Genomic DNA, 18,921 nt, shown 5'->3' with positions numbered 1-18,921 from the left:
GATGGTGCAGTCCCCACTGCAATCCACTACCTGGTCTCTACTCAAAATGCCAGGAAAAGCCCATGCAGCCAGTTTCTGCCGCAGGCCTGATGCACACCACCGTATTTTTCATCCGTGCGCTATCAGCAATTTTTGCAGACAGTACGATGACCCATTTATTTTTATGCAAATGAGCATAGGCGAGTAAGGTGTTAAATTGCTGTTGGGGGAGGAGCTTTTGTGGGAGTGTGTGTGTATATATAGCAACATAGTATTAGCTTGCCTAATTATAGCTTGCTGATTTTTATAAGTGCATTGGAGATGGAGGTGGATACAATCTAAACAAGTAAGATTTGTTTGTTTTAAAAATCTTTCCCCTCTTCACAATGGCAGACCTGGTTCTGTGCAGGAATTGTTTTGCTTTTATTTCAGGTTCCACTCTTTGGAGGTTTGGATACTGTGTGATCTGTAGACATCTCTCCGTAATGCAGCAGGAATTTGCCTTTTTTAAATCTGAGATTTGTAAATTAACCGTTAAACAAACTCAGGCTGAGAACGTTGCAATGCCACTGCCACAGAGGCCCCCTAGAAATGGAAGATGGGTTACTGCAGGTTCTGGTAGACTGAGAGTTGTGGATAGAAGGCATGTCCCACAGTCTATGGCTCTCCATAATTCATTTGCAGCACTTTCAGAGTGCAAGAGCAACATAGAAGATGGCTCAAGCACAGTGGGTGAGGAACAATCATCTCCCATGCCTAAAGTATGCAAGACTGCAGCCAAAGACAAAAAGTATAAGGTGAGGACTGATAGTAAGCAACTGTTGGTGGGCGATTCTATTATAAGAGGTGTGAAGTTTGAGGAGAATTGTGTTGTGAGATGCCTCCCTGGTGCTACCGCTAGCAGGGATAGACGACGGATCCTTAATAATGTTAGGCAAGCAAAGCAGGAAAGGGAGGTGGATGTTTTTGTCCATCTTGGGACAAATGATCTGGCTTGCAATGAGGTTTCAAAGGTGAAAGAAGCTTTTCACACACTTGGAAAGTATATACGGGAGGTTGCATCAACTGTTTCATTCTCTGCAGTTTTGCCTGTGCATAAACCGGAAGATGCGCATTAAGGAATTCAATGTATGGCTTGGTGAATGGTGTCTGAACCAAGGGTTTGGCTTTGTGTCTCATGTTAGCTCTCGTTGGAATGGAAAAGAACTGTACAAGAAAGATGGTTTGCATCTTTCTCTCAAGGGAACGAATGTCCTCGGTGAACAGTTCCAAGTATTTGCTAAGGAGCATTTAAACTAGGAAAGGGGGGCAAAAGAGTGATAATCCAGCAGTCCGACTGCCCCCCGGAACAATGCCAGAAGATGCCAGTAGCACAAAGGTTAAGAAATGACAAGCTCAGATTCTTGTCTACAAATGCTCGAGTAGCTGTTACTGAGACGTGGTTCAATGGGAGTAATGACTGGGATATAACAATACCATGGTTCTCTCTATACAGGAAAGACAGAGAAGGCAAGAAGGGGGGAGGGGTAGCCCTGTATGTGAAAGATAGCATAAAATCGAATTTGATACAAGTTAGTGAGAACAATTTAGAGTCAGTTTGGGTTACCTTGCAGCTTGATAATCATAAGGTAACTTGTGTAGGTGTGATATATAGACCACCTAGCCAAATCAAAGAATTAGATGATCTACTACTTGAGGAAATGGCTAAAATGACATTGAAGGGGGAAGTAATCATTATGGGAGACTTTAATCTTCCTGATGTAAACTGGAAAACCAAAATAGTGCGTCTTATAGGGTGAAAAATACGGTAGTTCTGCCAGGAGTACAGATATTCTAAATTCCCTACTGGGATTATCTCTACAGCAAGTAGTTGAGGAGCCAACCCGGAAGGAGGCCATTTTAGATTTAGTATTCACAAATGGGAATTTGGTATCTGATATTACTGTAGGGGAAAGCTTGGGATCTAGTGATCACCAGTCAGTGTGGTTTACTATAAGTACAGTGACTGAGTCACACCACACAAAAACAAAAGTTTTAGATTTTAGAAAAACTGACTTTTCTAAAATTAGATTAGTGGTATACGAGTCCCTATCAGACTGGAACAGTTTCATTGGAGTCCAGGAGAAATGGGACTACTTAAAAGTGTCACTATTGAAGGCAACAGAAAATTGCATTAGACTTGTCAGTAAAAGCAAAAAAAAGGAAGAGACCACTGTGGTACTCAGCAGAAGTGGCCAAAATCATTAAAAACAAAAACGTAGCATTTAGAAATTATAAATAAAAAAGAGGATGACAGGCAAACTTATAAGATTAGGCAGAGAGAGGCTAAACAAGTTATAAGAGCTTCTAAAGCACAGGCCGAAGAGAAATTAGCTCAGTCAGGGAAAAAAGGCGATAAGGCATTCTTCAGATACATAAATGAAAAAAGGAAACTAAAACCAGGAATTGCAAAATTAAAAACAAAAGGAAGCTATATGGAAGATGATAAAGAACTAGCTGACTGCCTCAATGAATACTTCTGTTCAGTTTTTGCAAAGGAAAATGAAGGAAAAGGACCTCAATTAGGAAAGAAGACTAATGAATCTTTTGATGCATGTGTCTTTACAGAGGAAGAGGTTCTAAGTCAGCTGTCTAAAATTAATACAAATAAGTCACAAGGGCCTGATGGAATACACCCAAAGCTACTAAAAGAGCTCAGCGGTGAACTAGCAAAATCATTAACGGATTTATTTAACCAATCACTGGCAACAGGAGTTGTCCCAGAAGATTGGAAATTAGCAAATGTTGTGCCCATTCACAAGAAAGGTAGTAGGGAGGAATCAGGCAACTATAGGCCAGTAAGCCTGACACCAATAGTGGGGAAATTAATGGAAACCATACTTAAGGAGAGGATTGTGGAACATCTAAAATCCCATTGATTGAAAGATGAAAAACAGCATGGGTTTACTTCAGAGAGATCATGTCAAACTAATCCTTATTGATTTTTTTTTTTTTTTGGGTGACTAAAATAATAGATGGAGGAGGTGCAGTAGACATTGCTTATCTAGACTTTAGTAAGGCTTTTGATACTGTCCCACATAGAAGGCTTATCAATAAAGTGCAGTCTTTGGGCTTGGACTCCCATATTGTTGAATGGATTAGGCAGTGGCTGAGGGACAGGCAACAGAGGGTTGTAGTCAATGGAGTATATTCAGACTAGGGCTGCAACGATTAATCGATGTAATCGATTATAATCGATAACTGGATTCGTTGTCGACGAATCCAGTTATCGAATAATCGCTGATTCGTTGCTATGCGGGCGGGCGGTCACTGCAACTTTATTTTACCTTTTACAATGACGCTCCTGTAACAGCCAGGCAGAGCGGACGGCGGCGTAACGTCACTTACTCATGTGACACGCCTGCTCCGCCTCCTTCATTCATGAAGTGGGCGGAGCAAGTGCGTCACGTGAGTGAGTGACGTTACGCCGCCGTCCGCTCTGCCTGTTACTGGAGCGTCATTGTAAAAGGTAAAATAAAGATGCAGTGATTAGTCCGACTAAGCAGCGGGGCCGGGGCTGTTATGGGGAGGGGGGGAGGATCTGTCTATGGCACTGCTATGGGGAGGGGGGTCTGTGTATAGCACTGCTATGGGGGGGGTCTGTGTATGGCACTGCTATGGGGAGGGGGATCTGTGCACTGTTATGAGGAAAGGGATCTGTGCACTGTTATGCCCATAACAGTGCACATATCCCCCTCTCCATAACAGCGCCGCTCACAGATCCCCCTCTCCATAACAGCGCCGCTCACAGATCCCCCTCTCCATAACTAGCGCCGCTCACAGATCCCCCTCTCCATAACTGCGCCGCCCACAGATCCCCCTCTCCATAACTGCGCCGCCCACAGATCCCCCTCTCCATAACTGCGCCGCCCACAGATCCCCCTCTCCATAACTGCGCCGCCCACAGATCCCCCTCTCCATAACTGCGCCGCCCACAGATCCCCCTCTCCATAACTGCGCCGCCCACAGATCCCCCTCTCCATAACTGCGCCGCCCACAGATCCCCCTCTCCATAACTGCGCCGCCCACAGATCCCCCATAATAGTGTCGTCCACAATTTGTTTTAATATGGCCTTTGAACATAATTTTTCAAGTAAGATCATATAAACCTCTCTGTTTTGTAATTTTGTCGTTTTTCCCGATTAATCGATTAATCGTAGAAATGAATCGGCAACTAATCGATTATTCAAATAATCGTTAGCTGCAGCCCTAATTCAGACCAAGGTCTTGTTACCAGTGGGGTACCTCAGGGATCTGTTCTGGGACCCATATTGTTTAATATTTTTATCAGCGAAATTGCAGAAGGCCTCGATGGTAACTTGTGTCTTTTTGCTGATGACACAAAGATTTGTAACAGGGTTGATGTTCCTGGAGGGATACACCAAATGGAAAAGGACTTAGGAAAACTAGAGGAATGGTCAAAAATCTGGCAACTAAAATTTAATGTTGATAAGTGCAAGATAATGCACCTGGGACGTAAAAACCCAAGAGCAGAATATACAATCAGTGATACAGTCCTAACCTCAGTATCTGAGGAAAGGGATTTAGGGATCATTATTTGAGAAGACTTAAAGGTAGGCAGACCATGTCATAGAGCAGCAGGAGATGCTAGCAGAATGCTGGGGTGTATAGGGAGAGGCATTACCAGTAGACAGAGGGGGGGCGCTCATGCCGCTCTACAGAACACTGGTGAGACCTCACTTGGAGTATTGTGCGCAGTACTGGAGACCATATCTCCAGAAGGATACTGATACTTTGGAGAGAGTTCAGAGAAGAGCTACTAAACTGGTACATGGATTGCAGGATAAAACTTACCAGGAAAGGTTAAAGGACCTTAACATGTAGAGCTTGGAAGAAAGAAGAGACAGAGGGGATATGAGAGAAACTGCTAAATACATAAAGGGAATCAACAAGGTAAAAGAGGAGAGAATATTTAAAAGAAGAAAAACTGCTACAAGAGGACATAGTTTTAAATTAGAAGGGCAAAGGTTTAAAAGTAATATCAGGTCAGGAAGTATTACTTTACTGAGAGAGTAGTGGATGCATGGAATAGCCTTCCTGCAGAAGTGGTAGCTGCAAATACAGTGAAGGAGTTAAAAGGGGTATTCTCATCACGCAGTTTCATACTTACCTGCTCCCGGCGCGCTGTCCACTTCCTGGTTTCGGCAGGGGACGGGCTCCATCTTGATTGAAGTCTTCTCCCGGCCGGACTGAACGCGCACGCCGCCGTGCATGCGCCCTGGTGACTTATTCCTGGCAAGTATACTATACAAGCAGAATACATAACAATTACATCCAGTGACTCACGTCTGTCATCTTCTCTGATTGGAGATGTTCCCTTTCCTATTCTTCTCCATCCCAGACCACTATGATGACCACTTCTCCCAAAGACTGCAGTGTTTGCTGTACAGACATCTTTGGTCCCTCACTTCTGCAACCACCCACCTATAGCAGGGATCAGCAACCTTCGGCACTCCAGCTGCTGTGAAACTGCAACTCCCAGCATGTACACATGCTTGGCTGTTGTTCTAACTCCCATAGAAGGGAATTAAGCATTCTGGGAGTTGCAGTTTCTGAACAGCTGGAGTGCCGGAGGTTTCTGATCCCTGCTATATAGCAACATAAATTAAGACCCGAGGCCAGACTCCCTAAATTAATCAGACCCCTGACCAAAACTTTATGGGCACGGTCAGGTTTCCTGATGCAGCCTTAGAGGCGAAAAGCGGGAGTGAATTTAAAAAAGAGGAGAAAAGTCATATCTGTTGTATTTAGACTTCCAAAACCATATGCAGGAACCTGACCGTGTCGCCGGATCCTAAATTGAATCAGACTTCTAAATGAATTCAAACATCAGACCCCATAAATGTATTGGACCCCATACCAGACCCCTAAGTTGAATCAGACCCCAGACCAGACCCCTAAGTTGAATCAGACCCCAGACCAGACCCCTAAGTTGAATCAGACCCCAGACCAGACCCCTAAGTTGAATCAGACCCCAGACCAGACCCCTAAGTTGAATCAGACCCCAGACCAGACCCCTAAGTTGAATCAGACCCCAGACCAGACCCCTAAGTTGAATCAGACCCCAGACCAGACCCCTAAGTTGAATCAGACCCCAGACCAGACCCCTAAGTTGAATCAGACCCCAGACCAGACCCCTAAGTTGAATCAGACCCCAGACCAGACCCCAGACCAGACCCCTAAGTTGAATCAGACCCCAGACCAGACCCCTAAGTTGAATCAGACCCCAGACCAGACCCCTAAGTTGAATCAGACCCCAGACCAGACCCCTAAGTTGAATCAGACCCCAGACCAGACCCCTAAGTTGAATCAGACCCCAGACCAGACCCCTAAGTTGAATCAGACCCTAGACCAAACTCCTAAATTAATTCTGACACCAGACCCCCTTAAATTTATTGGACCCAGACTAGGGAATGTTGGTCCCCCTATTCGAATCATAAGCAGCTGGGAGTGGAATCTACATTTGCAACTAAAAACTCACTTAAAGGATTACTAGCTGCCCACTCCCTAGCACCGATTCCGGGGCGGCAATATGGACCTGGCGCCATCATATTAGGGGTATAAATCTATTCTCTCCTACTACCTCAGAAATCCCTATAATTGCTCTCACTTACCTTATTCCGGATCCTGCTATCGATGCTTGGGAAGCGGTGGGTTTATTATATCTAGACTGGATACTGGAGAACTCCAACATTAAAACATTTGAGGTCTTGCACCATTCTCACCAGCTACCTTATTCTTGTTTCTACCAATGCTTGCAGATCAGGCACCTGTTGTATAGCATCAAGCTCCCTCCTGTCCTATCACCTGAAACCTCCCCAATTAGCAGGCTTTTAACACTCCAAGAACTGCAGGGAAAGGCCTCTCTATTGGGTATCAAGCCCTGGGTCCAAGCCTTGATGGCAAGTCAGGCTTTATGGTGAAATGGGAGGAGGAGCTGGGATGTGAATGGACCATTAATGAATGGCGGGATGCCTTCTACTGGGCGGTGGCTGGATCCAATTGCATTAACTATGCAGAGCGAAATCGAAAAAATCCAACCCCGGTCCGTATAGTGCCTATTAACTCTACATACAGCCCATATTGCTGGTGGGGATGTGGGGAACACCATCACGTATGTGGTGGAATGGCCCTACCATATTTCCCTTTTGGAAGGAAGTCTTCGACCTTATGTCTAAAGTTGCTGGCTTTCCCCTTCACCCCTCAACGGCACTAGCTATATACTCTCTATTGGGTTTGAGACCCTCCCATACACCCATCGTTGGGTAGTGGCAGGGATATTAACAGCAGCACGAAAGCTAATTGCTACCTGTTGGAAATTACCTGTTACTTTTCAGAATTGATGGCCTTAATTATTAAATATATGCTGCTTCACACCAAGCTAGATCGCAAGTGTTGCAAAGATGGGATTTATGGTGCACATCCTCTTATGCTTCCCATATTCCACAGATCGTTTTATAAGAAATACATCACACAGCTATTTATATCCGAAAAAACAAATGAAGAGTGTTGGGAGGGGAGATAGATGAGCGGTCCTGGCGTATATCACGATTACGGGTGCTGTTCCTATGTTCACTATTTTCTCATTGATCACATTGTCCTATTACCTGTTAACAATATTGATTGTTTATTATAGCTCTAAACATTGTACAAACTATAAGAATGCTGAATGCTTTCTTTTGTATTCATTATAAGGCTCGAACAGCATCTCATTGATTGTTCTACTAAAACCTAATAAAAATCTGAAAGTTAAAAAAAAATATATAAAAATATTAGACCCAGGACCAGACCCTAAGTTGAATCAGTACCCATACGAGACTTCTAAATTGAATCAGACCCCATACGAGACTTCTAAATTGAATCAGACCCCAGATCAGACTCAGACTAAATTAATTCAGACACCAGACCCCATAAATTTATCAGGAGGCCAGTGTGTGTGTGGGGAGGTTACACAGAAGACGCTCCTATGAGTACTCTAATACTGCTATACTCTGGTCTAGTGGTGTCAGAAGCAATTTGTAAATTATATTAGGTCAGTATAATATGTCGGTGCTTTAGACAAGGCCTAAAAGATAATGATGATTATAATACAGACACTAGAGCTGTTTAAGTACAAGACAATGCGGTTCAGATTGCTAGGGGAACATCCTTATGCCTCCTTACTGGGTCTGTCTAGTAACAAGACGACTGTGCCCTGTCCCTGGATGGCATCATGACCTAGTGTGGCAGAGCCTGGAGGGTTAAGTATAGCGTCGCTCCTCCACCTGTCAGTGCTGCCCAGGTATCTGCCCACTATGGTCCATCCAAACTGAACAGCAGTGATAAGTTCTCGGAGTATTGTTCCACCTCCTCCCCCAGCAATCTGCACCCCCCACCTCGTGGTAGACATGACTATGGCAAAATGGAATTTCGCCAATCTTCCATATAACATGACAGCACTACTACGGAATTTGCATGGAGGCCTAGAAGCTTTGAGCGGTGGCTCTGTAAATAGGCCTGTATGCAATGGTGTACCCACCATTTGTCACAACCAGACAGCTGAGAAGCTCTGACAGAAGCCTTTCAGAACCTCCTCCTTGAGTTTCTTTGTTGTGATGTTCAGTTCCTCATCTCGTTAGCCTCTCTCAGCTGTCATGTAGTTGGACTGATTGCTTCCCTTTAAATTCCTCCCCATAATGCATTACTGGGCGGCTTATACTACTTCCTGGAGTGTGTGTGCATGCTGATCTTGTTTTCCTGTCTGCTACAAAGTTAAGTGCTGTACATTTATCTGTTATTTTCTGTTTACTGGATCCCAGGTGACCCTGACTCCCTCCGTGTCTGGTGTAGGGAGCTGGCGGTCGTGTCCCCTCACTATTGTAGGGTGTTCAGGGGTTATATAGTCGAGGTACGTGGATATGCAACCATCCACCTCTGGGATCGTTGCATAGGCTGAGCAGCCAGGGAAAGTCTCAGGTCTTGTGCAGGGGTCTCCCTTATGGTTCCTTAGCTTTGGATCTACTCGGGGGGGGGGGGGGGGGGTCAGCGAAAAGACATTTACAGCTTCTGTTGAAGTCAGTGGTAACTGTATACATTTCTATACACTAAGCTCCCCCTAGTGGTGGCGACAGGCAGCCAGTTTTATAATATATAGTATGATGGAAACATATTTATTAATGTATTGATGCCAGTTGTCTGGTGTAATTACATTGAGAAATGTGTTCAGAATGAGCGCCATATTTATGAAGCACCTGTCCCTTTTTTCCAACATGGAAGTTGCATAGAGGGCAGAGGTAGACTTTTTTTTTTATTTTTATTATTACTATTTTTTTCATTAGTAATTTCTTCTGCATTGCCTGCGAGTATTTGATGCATGCGCACTGAAAATGGGTTGGTGTTGTATAGATAACAGATGACAAATGATTTCAGATGTACAAATCCAAAGCCAGAGACCCAGTATTTCTCAGCCAGGTGTACTTCCATCACTGTCCAGCAGAGGTCGCACATGTCCAACCTTTCATCCAACGAGAGCATTTCTAGCTTCTTGGTTGATTGCTAATCCACATGTCACAGATCAGACACATAACTAGACCTGTCTGCCTGGATGGGAGACACGTAACTGCAATATGAGGGACTTGCTCTTTGTGCGGTTTAAATGATCTGCCCACTTGTACATAATGAATTGCTTGGTTTGAGTTCTGCAATTTTCTAGTCTATTTCAAGCAGCCAGACCAGCTATCAGCTTGCATGCATGAGCTCAAAGACACGGGAGACGCATTACAGAGGAGCCTATATGTATAAGGGCTCGTGCACGCAACAGTATGTATTTTGCGGTGCACAAAAAATACGGATTACCTTCGTGTGGATTCCACATTTTGCAGAACAGAACAGTTTGGCCATAAAAGAATTGCGGACAATAATAGGATTTTTTTTTTGGCGGAAATGGAATGCACATGGCGTAACTTCCGTTTTTTGTTGAGCCATTGAAATGAATGGTTCCGCAAAAAAATGGAACGGACACAGAAAGAAAATACGTTTGTGTGCATGAGCCTTAACTTAGAAAACCCTAATAAACTTATACAATATGTCCCTGTTGGGATGATGCATGAGTTAAAGGGGATTTTCCGAGACTTACTAACTGATGACCTATCCTCTGGATCTGATCTGTGGAGGGCCGTGGCCTTCTCTCTACCTTTCCTAGGCCAGTGACGACACGTTCATCGGTCACGTGGCCAAGGCGCAGCTCAGCTCCATTCAAGTGAATGGGGCTGATCGTGATACCAAGCATAACTGCTATACAATGCACAGCGCTGTGCTTGGTAAGTCGTGAGAAAGGCCGCGGTGATTACCGGAGCGCCGCTGCCTTCTCAAAACAGCTAATCAGCGGGGGTCCCGTTTGTCGGACCCCCACCGATCAGAAACTGAGGATAGGTCATTAGTGTAAGAAAATAAAAATACCTTTTAATGCTGACCATTGGTGAAGGTGCCTACAATGGACATGTGGGTGTTACAGCTGGACCATGAAGCAATTTCTTTTCCATCATGTGGATGGCCCGGTTGTGCATGCTCCAGTTACCTGGGGTAGAGGTGGCACCAGGCTGCACTATGGGAAGAAGACAAGCTGGCGGAGGCAGTGCAATGCTCTGGCCAATGTTCTGCCTAGAAACATGGGTCCTGGCATTCATGTGGATGAGATGGGTATCACCTACCTCACCTTCTACAGACTAAGGGTCTATTCACACATCCGTTGTTTCTTTCCTGATCTGTTCCGTTTTTTGCTGGACCAGATCTGGACCCATTCATTTTCAATGGGTCCTGAAAATAAATCTGACATTGTGCTGTCCGTTTTTTTTTCAGGACCCATTGAAAATGAATGGGTCCAGATCTGTTCAGCAAAAAACGGAACAGATCAGGAAACAAATAACGGACGTGTGAATGGACCCTAAGTGCCATCTTCATGGAAACGGTACTCTTAACCCCTGGAACTCCCACCAGTACTGAGAATGAAGGTGCCGCAGGACGGGTTTAGTGCTGCATCCCCATCTGACGTCTCCCTGCACAGCGGCCAGCCACCTGGTTGTGTAAGCTCTTGACCACTAAGTCATGCGTGGAGTTTCAGACATTTTACTGGACAGTCAAGGAAGGGGATTCAGCCTTAGGCCCCTTTCACACGGGCGAGTATTCCGCGCGGATGCGATGTGTGAGTTGAACGCATTGCACCCGCACTGAATCCCGACCCATTTATTTCTATGGGGCTGTTCACATGAGCAGTGATTTTCACGCATCACTTATGCGTTGCGTGAAAATCGCAGCATGCTCCTCTTTGTGCGTTTGTCACGTAACGCAGGCCCCAAAGAAATGAATGGGGTTGCGTGAAAATCGCAAGCATCCACAAGCAAGTGCACGGTTGAGGGGAGACGATCGGGATGGAGACCCGATCATTATTATTATGAGGGAAAATAATAGCATTCTGAATACAGACTGCATAGTACAATAGCGCTGGAGGGGTTACAAATAAATAATTTAACTCACCTTAATCCACTGTCCGCAACGCCCGTGTGAAACAGGCCTTATACCAGCACTGCATCCCCCGGGTTAGTGGGAACTTAGAGGTTGGACTGCCGCCAATCATAAAGGGATGACATATCCTAGATCATGGATCAGCAACCTTCAGCATTCCATTTGCTGTGAAACTACAATTCCCAGCATGCTCCATTCATTTCTGCGGGTGTTCGGAGAAGAGCAGAGCAAGTATGCATGCTGGGAGTTGTAGTTGCAGGTTGCCCTCCCTTGTCCTAGATACTCAAGATCGGAAAACCCTTTAACGGGGTATCCCTGCCAAATAAAAATGATTAGAGTGGGATGCAAATGGTGTAAAAATCCCCTGCCGTGCCAGCAGTGCCTGGCTGCCCGCTGCACTCCACATCTTGCTCCTGCCCTGACAGGGAATGGCTGTGAGTGCCGCTCTGTCAGTCGTTCGGTGCATTGATGATGCACATGGTGCACCCAGGCAAGCAGCCAATGGCATTCAGCGATTACTTGGGGGCAGCCAGGTCTTCCCTTCCTGATCTCACCTGGAGTGTTCATTTTGCACAGTAGCCAGATTCCACAAGGTCTGGTAGGGCCGTTCTCCTTTTGTATATGTTCTGATTTCAGAAAGGTGCGTTGTTGGTTTTGGGCCTTGTGTTTTATCTACACTAATTAAAAGGTAGTTTTAAATATGGTCTTTCCCAGTGGAGCCATGCTCCTGGTGATTCCCTGACAATATTACTTGGAGACGTACCTACCATGGTTATTCATAGTTTGCACTGATGACCTACCTCATCGGCTGAGCTGCTTTCCCAGTCGTTTTCTGTGAAGTGGAGAACATCGGGATCACAGCGGTGGGGGAATCTGTATGTTATATTTTTTTTTTATACCATTTGTATCCCAGTGCAACCCCTTTGCTGGAATGCCCCCTTTAAGGGATCTGTTAACATTTTGGTGCCAAATACAACAGACGTCTTGTGGAGTCCATGCCTAGATGGGTCACAGCTGTTTTTTATTTTTTTTTGCGCAACTTGGAGTCTTTTGGTGTAAGGATGACACCTAGGCTGAGTTCACACGAGCGTGACAGATTTGGTCCGGGTGCGTTCAGTTAAACTCGCACCATTTTGCAAGCAAGTTCAGTCAGTTTTGGCTGCAATTGCGTTTAGTTGTTCAGTTTTTTTCCGCGCGGGTGCAATGCGTTTTGATGCGTTTTTCACGCGCGTCATAAAAAACTGAAGGTTTACAAACAACATCTCCTAGCAACCATCAGTGAAAAACGCATTGCATCCGCACTTGCTTGCAGATGCAATGCGTTATTAACGCAGCCCCATTCACTTCTATGGGGCCAGGGCTGCGTGAAAAACGCAGAATATAGAACATGCTGCGATTTTAAAGCATTGCAGAAGTGATGCGTGAAAAAAAATGCTCATGTGCACAGCCCCATTGAAATGAATGGGTCAGGATTCAGTGCAGGTGCAATGCGTTCACCTACTGCATTGCACCCGCCCGGAAATCTCGCCCGTGTGAACGCAGCCTTAGATCTAGACTAGCACAGTTTACAAGTTGCAGGACGACAATTGGAATCCCATCTAGGACTGTTGAGGTGTAAGGGCTCATGCACACGACCGTTGCAGGATGACGCATGGGATCCAGTGTAGGACTGTTTAGGTGTAAGGTTGACATATAGGATCTAGTCTAGCACTGCCTACAAAATGCAGGACCACTTAGGACTAGCACAGTCTATAGGATGACAAATGTGATCCCATCTAGGACTGTGGTGGGGTAAGGCCTCATGCACACAAACATATTTTTGGTCCCCATCCAATCGGCATTTTTTTGCTGGTCGGATACGGATCCATTCACTTCAATAGGGCCACAAAAGATGCGGCCAGCACAGTGTGTGTCTGTTCAGTTGCATCTGCAAAAATATAGAACATGTCCTATTCTTATCAGTTTTACGGACAAGGATAGGACAGTTCTATAGAGGGCAGGACATTCTGTTCTGCAAAATGCGGAACACACAGCCAGAGCAATTTGAAGACTGCAAAAATGGCAACAGTTGTGTGCATGAGGCCTAAGGCGTGTGCTTTTCGTTGCCGTATTTCGGACCGTATTTGCGGATCCGCAATACACAAGTGCTGTTTCGTGGGCATTCCGCATCACGGATGCAGACCCATTCACTTGAATGGATCCGCAAATCCGGAGATGCGGAACGGAAGCACAGAACGGAACCCTACGGAAGCACTATGGAGTGCTTCTGTGGGGTTTCGTCCCGTACTTCTGTTCCGCAAAAAGATAGGACATGTTCTATCTTTTTGTGGAACTGCTGGATCGTGGACCTATTCAAGTGAATGGGTCCGCTGTGGCTGCCCCACGGACTATGTTCGTGCATTGCGGCCCGCAGCACGACCACAGGGTGCACACGTTCGTGTGCAGGGGGCCTAAGGGTGATGCACGGAGTCTAAGTTACCACTGCAAACAAGCGGCAGGATGACGTAGGGCGAGCACAGTTTACAAATTGCAGGATGATGCTTGGGATCCCGGCTAGGGCTGAGTAGGTGTAAGGCCTACAGGACGCCATATTGGATGCCTCCTAGCACAGCACAGGTTTGTGTGGTGCCCAGGGCAGACATCACTGAAGTGAAATGTACAGAACATGGTAACACTCTCACATTACGATAAACTGAAGGCGACTTCTTTATTAGTCAAGAGCAGAACTAAAACATGAGAATAAAACTACAATGTCACGGTTATATAGGAGCGTGGTCTGACAACCACACACCGGACATCGCAGGCCTAGGCCTCGTGCACACAGCCGTTGTTGGCCGGTGCCTGTATTGCAGCCCTCAAACAGCGTTTCCGCAATATACTGTGAACTGAATCACGGATACGGACCTATTCCCTTGAATAGGTCCACTATCTGGAAGGTGTGGTGCGGATCAGGGGCATGGAAGCACTACTGAGTGCATTACTTTTTTGCGGTGCTGACGGTCTGATGCGCATACCATTCAAGTAAATGGGTCCCGCATTCTCCCTCCTAGAGATCACAGCGCCTACGGTACATGAACATCTAGCTACAATGTGGTCCCAGTAAATACCTGAGCATACGTTATTCACAGCATAAAACAGTCCATTAGCTTACAAGTTACAGGCCTAAGTGAGGAAAAGGTCATTCATATACAGTATTATTAAAGGAGTACTCCAGAGTGCGGAATTGCTAACAAGCCGCGGCTTCCTCTGACAAACCTGGTTTGACCACATATTACCTAGACCTAGGGATGTGCAGCTCGTGGCCCTCCAACTGTTGAAAAACTACAACTCCCAGCGTGCAGATAGCTGTAGGCTGTTCGGGCATGATGGATGTTGTAGCAGCTGAAGGGGCACCACTCAGCTATGCATGGAGCTTCAGACATTTTACTGGACACTCAAGGAAGGGGATTCAGCCTTCTACCAGCATTGCATCCCACAGGTCGGTGGGATCTTAGAGGTTGGACTGCCGCCAGTCATAAAGGGGTGACACATCCAGGGTAGGACTGGGAACTTAAAGTGGCCCTGGAAAAAAATACTAAAAGTGGACCTGTTTTGTAGTCGGATCTAAATTGATGGAAGGCAGGGCCAGCAATACCGTATTGTGGCACATACCGCAGTCCATCATAAAATACTGCCGCCAGCAGCACATAATACATCCCCAATAACTTCCACTGGTTGGTCATGAGGAGGGCTCCAGTGGCCCCTCGGGCATCAGCCCACCCGGAAATTTCCCTGTAAGGTCTATGGCCAATCCTCCCCTGGACATATCCTAGATTGACATTCCTGACCTAGACAGTCATGGCTGGATGTAATACTATAATCCACCACTAGAGGCTGCTACAAGGGAAAAGAGCAGCCTATGCGAAAATCAGCGGATTGCCTTGACGGAACTGATGGTGCTCATATTAAAAGGGGTTGTCTTCGATTTTAGACAACCGCTTTAAAGATACAACCATGACTGTATGTACTTACAGTCTGTTTTGCCGACATCAACGTGATTAAATCTGACATTCTGCCTGGCTACTGTATACATATGGGGGTCATTTACCATAGCAACCAATCTGATTCAGTCTTTCATTTTCCAAAGGAGCTCTGAAAAATGAAAGGTGGAATCTGATTGGTTGCTATGAGCCACTAAGCCAGTTCTACTTCACACCAGTTTTCATACATTTCCCCCTCTATGTCCCCATGGTAACAGACTACAAACTGTAGTCTTACCGATCTCATCCTGCAGTCAGGTGTTCCTTCTGCCACGTCAACTAAACATTTCAGGCAGAAATCCTCTCAAGTCCATTCAGAATGGAGACGTACAGGACATAATGATACCACATTACTGCACAGGTATAATTGTGAAAATATCACACAATAGAGCAAGCGAAAGAGGTGAGCAGCTTCCCTCATATCAATTAGTAATACCACTGAGCAATGCACAGAAAGAGCACAGTATCGTGGGAGATGAGAATACTCATTACTAGTCTATTCTCCATATACAGTGTCATTCTAGGTCAGATATACGATTAATGTACATTAAAGTAACATTCCTACAAATGTATTTATCCTCTGACCTGTTAGAAAGACGCATGATATAAACTGCAGGGAAGAATTTTCTTACCGGTGACTGTATTTGCAAGTTATATCCTCCCTTCTGATCCTCAGCTGGGTCATGTGACCAGCACTTTAATCTCCAACTGACACAGAACAGGATGTCAGTCACTCCCACTGGAATTCATAGAGGAACTGACATCCTGTCACATGACACAGCTGAGGATCAGAGGGGAGGTTATAACTTACAAATACAGTCTCCGGTAAGAAAATTACCTTCACTGCAGTTTACAAAATGTACCTTTCAGGTCAGAGAATAAAATGTTTGTTGGAGTGCTACCTTGAGAAACCCTACAGCAGGGTCATATGACTGATCACACAAAGCAGGAAGATATGGCAGATGATTATTATGGCATAATGTGATATGAAGAGGGTCCCCCTCCCCCCCTACGGGCTGGATGGCAATATGGAATAAGGCTTCACTCCTCCATGGTTCACTGTGAAGTGAAATCAATGTTGTCCACCCTAAGGCCCCTTTCACACGGGCGAGATTTCTGTGCAGGTGCGATGCGCGAGTTGAACGCATTGCACCCGCACTGAATCTGGACCCATTCATTTCTATGGGGCTGTGCACATGAGCGGTGATTTTCAAGCATCACTTGTGCGTTGCGTGAAAATCGCAGCATGCTCTATGTATTTTTTTTTTTCACACAACGCAGGCCCCACAGAAGTGAATGGGGCAGAGTGAAAATCGCAAGCATCCGCAAGCAAGTGCGGATGCGGTGCGATTTTTCACGCATGGTTGCTAGGCGACGATCGGACTGGGGACCCGATCTGTATTATTTTCTCTTATAACATGGTTATAAGGGAAAATAATATCATTCTGAATACAGAATGCAAAGTAAAATAGTGATGGAGGGGTTAAAAATAAAATAAAAAAATAAACTCAGAGTCCACTTGATCACATAGTTGCGGATCTCTGTCTTCTTCTGTAATGTTGAGCTGCCGGCTAAGGACCTGTGGTGACGTCACATCACATGATCCAATTACATGGTCCCTCACCATGGTGATGAACCATGTGATTGGACCATGTGATGAGCACAGTGACGTCATCAAAGGTCCTATTCCTGTGCACAGCAAAGAGGAAGACAGAAGAGAAGCCGGCTGCGCGATCAAGTGGATTAAGGCGAGTTTAAAAAAATAAAATAAAATAAATTAACCCCTCCAGCGCTATTGTACTATGCATTCTGTATTCAAAATGCCATTATTTTCCCTTATAACCATGTTATAAGAGAAAATAATACAATCTACAGAACACCGATCCCAAGCCCGAACTTCTGTGAAGAAGTTCGGGTACCAAACATGCCGATTTTTCTCACGCGCGTGCAAAATGCATTACAATGTTTTGCACTCACGTGGAAAAATCGCGCATGTTCCCGCAACGCACCCGCACCTTTTCCCGCAACGCCCGTGTGAAACCAGCCTAAGGCTCTTTCACACGAGCATGACGGATTAGGTTCGGATGCGTTCAGGGAAACTAGCACCATTTTGCATGCAAGTTCAGTCAGTTTTGTCTGCAATTGCGTTGTTTTTTTCTGCTGCGAGTGCAGTGCATTTTGATGCGTTTTTCACACGAGTGATAAAAAAACTGAAGGTTTACAAACAACATCTCCTAGCAACAAAACGCGCTTGCTTCCGGATGTAAAGCGTTTTTCACTAAAGCCCCATTCACTTCTATGGGGCCAGGGCTGCGTGAAAAACGCAGAATATAGAACATGCTGCGATTCTCACGCAACGCAGAACTGATGTGTGAAAAAAATGCTCATGTACACAGACCCATTGAAATGAACGGGTCAGGATTCAGTGCGAGTGCTATACGGAAAACTCGCTCGTGTGAAAGGGGCCTAAGGGCTCATGCACACGACAGTTGTTTTAGTTGTATCAGTTTGTGGACCCATTCACTTCAATGGGGCCGCAAAAGATGCGGACAGTATATCGTGTGCCGTCCGCATCCATATGACCGTCCTACAGCACTCGCAAAATATAGGACATGTCCTATTCTTGTCCGTATTACGGACTAAGAAAGGACGGTTCTATAAAGGACCAGACATTGCTTTCCACAAAATGCACACGGCCGGTATACGTGTTTTGCGGAGCACAAAAACAGCTACATTCGCGTGCATGAGCCCTAAAGGTGTTGTCCAGCATTAGAAAAACATGGCTGCATTCTTCCAAAAATAGCACCTGTCCATGGGTTGCGTCTGGCATTGCAGCTCAGCTCCATTATAATCAGTAAGGCAGAGCTGCAATACCGCTCACAACCTGCAGACAAGGGTGGTGATGTTGGTTTGCTAATGCTGGACAACCACTGTGGTCAGCGACTACAACCCTTTTAGTGGAGATGGGGGCCACCTTAGTGCTTGGCCCCATGGCAGACCCTATGTCTGCTATACTGAAAGTTATATCTATGACTGGGGTGAGATTGCGTGACCTTCCCCTGTAACCCTCAACGTCTATTTCTTTTTTAAAGGGGAGGTGCATGTCTTTGGGGTAAGGGATCATGTGGTATAATATAGCAACCTGTTTTTTTTTTTTTGTTTTTTTTTTTTTACCGAAACAGCGCCACTCTTGCCTATTGGCAGTGTCTGGAATTGCATCTCTATGCAGTATGTGGAAAAAAATAAAAAAAATTAAATTCTTTTTCCAACGGGTTGCATCTTGGCAATGTGTCTTGCAAACTGGTTTCCGATTGAACTGCAGTTTGAGGACCTGTCACCTCTACTGACTGTTCTAGAACATACT

The sequence above is a fragment of the Bufo gargarizans genome, chromosome 7 (genome assembly GCF_014858855.1).
Source record: "Bufo gargarizans isolate SCDJY-AF-19 chromosome 7, ASM1485885v1, whole genome shotgun sequence".
Classification (NCBI taxonomy): Eukaryota; Metazoa; Chordata; class Amphibia; order Anura; family Bufonidae; genus Bufo; species Bufo gargarizans.
This window is presented reverse-complemented; position numbering follows the sequence as displayed.